Raw genomic sequence first — 4,081 nt, 5'->3', positions numbered from 1 at the left:
AGAAAGCAAATGTTTTGAGAATGATGATGGCAACAAATGTACAAATGTGCTTGACACAATGGATGCATGTATGGATTGTGATAAGAGTTGTACGATCCCCCAATAAAATGATATTTTTTAAAATTCTGGAAATACAATGATGGCTCACTTATTCTTCTGCAGTATTGCCTGGGGGCCACTTATATGAAATAAATTTACTTTCATAGATATGAGGGAATAAAGTTCAACTCACTTCCAGGCAAGATAGTAAACACAAAAGAGCTAAAGTGCAAAATGGTAAATCAGCCTGGGGTACGGGCTTCCTTCCCTGAAAGCAGCCCTGGAGCAACAGGAAAGCGTAGAGAAGAGGAAATAATAGCAATATTTTTTTTAAAAGATCACAAGAGACCTCTGGTGAGATTGCCGTTCAAGTGACATTGGCTCTAAGTGTGGGGTTGGGGGTGAGCAGGGCTGGCTCAGCTTACAATACTTGGTAGCAAGATGGGCAATGAGAAGAGATGTCTTTCATGGTCTTTCTTCTCACCTCACCTTGGGATAAATACTACCTGCCTTTCTCCTCAGAAATCAGCTATTGTCGCTGGTGTGCCTGTAGTACTAACACCCAGAAGCAGTCACTAAGGCCCCACCCCACCATACACACATCACACTACACTTCAAAATCATACAAGTTTGCACCCATGCATGAGGGCACCCCCACATGTAAGTGTGTGTGTGCGTGTGCACGTGCATGTACACACACACACACACACACACACACACCAGACTTATTTTATTGATCAGGGAAGCCAATTGAGTAGTATGCCCTAAGCATTGTTCTGGGCATGGGGCAAAGACTATTAATTCAACAAGGTCCCTGTTCTCTAAGAAACAGTGAGAAACTTCAAGAGTCAGAAACAGACAAGTAAATGAAACAATTTTAGGTTTGGAGAGTGCTGAGAAGAAACACAGGACAGAAGAATGTGTGGATGGGGTCACTAGGTGGCACAAACAGCTAAGTGCTCATTTACTAGCTGTAAGGGTGCTGGTCTGAAGCGCACAGCGGTGCCTCGGAAGACAGGCCTGGAGCGCTGCTTCCGAAAGCTCACAGTCTTGGAAACCCATGGAACGGTTCTCATCTGCGGACCTAGGAGGGCCATGAGCCAGAGTCACTGCTACACAACTAGAGCAGCAACATGTGGATGGATAGTACTCCTTCAGCAGAGTACAAAAGGCCTTTTAGAGAAGATAACATTTAGCGAAACTCAGACAAAAATCCAGCTTTCTAAATATTACCTACCTCCCTTTAATAACCTCCACACAACATTCACTGATTAAACCTGTGACCCCAACACCGGATCCAAAGGGCCCCTCTAGATCTTCCACCACTCTCCTGTTTTACTCACCATAACAGGTGCCCAAGCACTGCTCTCATGGGACCCCATCATTGGCCGCCACCACCACTACCACCACCAAAGCTGCTTAAAGAAACCTCATCACGAACCCCCAAAGGATCCCCGATTGTTAATCCCGCAGGGTTCCCAGGACTCAGCCCCATGGTACCACATTTTCTGAAGTACCCCTCTCAAACTCATCGTTGCCCACAGCTTCGTAAACATCTCCCTGAAAGCACCTCGGCTCTTCAAACACTGACACTGAAGACCACCGCCGACTCCTACCAAAAGGCCTCCAGTCACTATGCCACTTGTAGGAAACTAACCCTGAGGGAAACAGGACAAGGACTCTCTGCCCTTACTTATTACAGAGGGAAGCTGGAAAGCTGGTATTCCATGGGAGGAAAGCATCCACTTTGGTAAGTTAGGGGTAAGTCCAAATACATTATCCTGCTTCAAAAGTCATTCCCACAGATTCTCCCCTTAACAGCTAGGCTGCCTTCAAGTGAGCACATGGTTGATTCATTATTCTTTTGCTCTCTCTTCCCGCAGTGACATCCAACTTCCCTGGTACCTTCCCCCAATGCAGGTATTTATAGGTGAAGGCTTGCTCTCACTTCTCCCAGTTCATCGTGGTCCATCAAGAGGAGATGGGGTGAGCATGCTACCATAAAATGTGTCTGACTCCTTAATTTTATTCTCTTTCCTATCTATCATTTATGACTTTACTATATCTTTATATGTTATCGCTGTACGTTTGCCCCTTCGGGCCCTTCGGTTGTTGGAGGCTGGTTTCCTCTGACAGCCACTGTCCACACAATCACCACTCCAACAAACCAGCTATTTCTATCCCAGACATCTTTGCCCTAACCCACACACAGTTCCCCAATCTCTGATGCTTCTATTTCAGGACCCCCAAACAAGGCCTAGAGAGGAACCCTGACTATTAATTCTAGGCATGCCAGTCAGTCACTTGTAACTTTTATGTTCCCCCGCAAAAGAAATTCCCCCAAAGGCCCTGTCATTCATGCCCCCAAACCACAACCAAAAAACCCACTGCAATGGAATTGATTCCATGGAGGAGCCTTATAGGACAGAGTAGAACTGCCCCATCGAGTTTCCAAGGCTGGAATCCTTACAAATCTGGATCACAGTTGAACTCTTGTAAGTTTCCTTTAGTAGCCTGGCGCTGTAACCGCTTGCACCTGTAGGGGTCTTTTTTTTACCTCTACAATAGCCTCCAATGATTATCCCAAAGGTATACAATTCATTGGTCATCAGAGTCTTAAGTAATCATACAAACAAACCTTCATCATGAAATACACACTAATTTGTCTTCAAGACCCCTGATCAGCCCAGGCCCAAGCCCTCACCAAGGGCAGCATGACTTCATTATTCCTAACCCCTGACCTTCGTACCTTCAACATTCAGTTACTAAACTCCACAAAACAGCAAAATTGGAAACCCCCAAATGCCCCAGAGGTCCCCAAATCAACCAATTTTTCTCCTCTGCCCTCACAACCACTAAACGCTGCCAAGCACCAACTTACACTAAATTTTACAGACATTCCAATAACTATCCGTCAGAAGTTTCCAAAGCAATCCGTTCCACAAGTCACCTCCATAGACAGCTCCATCGTCACTCACCCACGATCCAGCCCCGCCCGCTTGCCCGTCGCTCCTCATCCGAGTGCCCGCCTCGTCCTCTACCACTGGGCCCCTCGGTCACCCTTTCAGGCCCAGAGACCACGGATGCACTACGAGGCGCCAGACTCTGCAGTGAACCAGACAACCGCCTGGATCACCGCGGGACTCTATCGGGAAGAGAAGTCGCCCTGGACCACACAGCCTGGCCGCCCACCGCCCACACCCCACACCCTTACGCAAGTGGCACCGCGGCGCAAGGTGGATGCGGCCCGACTGATGAACTACATTTCCCAGAGTCCCCCGCGACCTAGCACGGCACTTCCCAGAGGCCTCCGCGCCACCCCGTCGTAAATGCCGCCTGTTTCCACAGTCCCCTGAAGTGAGGTTCCGGTTCCACTGGTTTGTTGGTTGCACTTGGGTTCTGTGAAACATATGAATGGATACATCTACATGAACAAAATTGAATTTTCTCAGGATTGAGTTTCTTTTGTTAAAGCAAGGATAGGCGTGTAAGAGGTGCTGGCGTCCTGTTTTTAGATGTTTCCCATTGGGGGCGAGAAAACGATCCAGTTCGAAGAGCTTTCTAGGAATTGTAGGTCCAGCCAGTCACAGACCAGCGCAGGTGCTCTTCCAGCCCACAGTGCGCATCCCCATGCCTGTGCTTGCCGGTTGCCAGGCTACCGGATGCCCCTATTAGAATAAAGTAACCAGTCGTCCCGATTTTTAACAATTTTTCCCACGCCCCGCAGCGTTTTTAAAAAGTCCCGATTTTTTGAAAGAATGCACGACAAGCTAGGGTATACGGTTTTCGGCTGCCACGTGGCTATTTCGCCGGGATATGAGTTTTATCAATGGTGTCCCGCTTTTGTCCCGCTTTACCAATGTTAAAATCTGGTCACCTTACATTAGGAGTCCTGTGTAAGAGCTTTCCCGCTGGTTACCTGCACCCTGCCGTTTATCCAGGCGCCGGTCCTTACAAGTGCAGCGCTACTGTTGCCATGCGACTTAGGGAACCCGAGGCAGGTGTGGGAGTGCTGGCGTGTCGCACGACATTCCCTTGCCTG

At 48.2% G+C, this 4,081-nt stretch overlaps 1 protein-coding gene across 1 annotated transcript in view; it reads right to left on the bottom strand.

The window, feature by feature from the left end:
• The window catches only part of ZNF605 (zinc finger protein 605), a 15,912-nt gene extending 12,636 nt beyond the window's left edge, over positions 1 to 3,276 (bottom strand). The window contains 1 exon segment of the mRNA XM_030887462.2: positions 3,254 to 3,276. The gene's annotated coding sequence lies outside the window, so the exon portion shown is untranslated.
• Between the last annotated feature and the right edge of the window lie 805 nt (positions 3,277 to 4,081).

Source organism: Echinops telfairi, unplaced genomic scaffold (assembly GCF_000313985.2).
Source record: "Echinops telfairi isolate 266 unplaced genomic scaffold, ASM31398v2 ScPeMD7_7412;HRSCAF=8450, whole genome shotgun sequence".
NCBI classification, from domain to species: Eukaryota; Metazoa; Chordata; class Mammalia; order Afrosoricida; family Tenrecidae; genus Echinops; species Echinops telfairi.
This window is presented reverse-complemented; position numbering and strand designations above follow the sequence as displayed.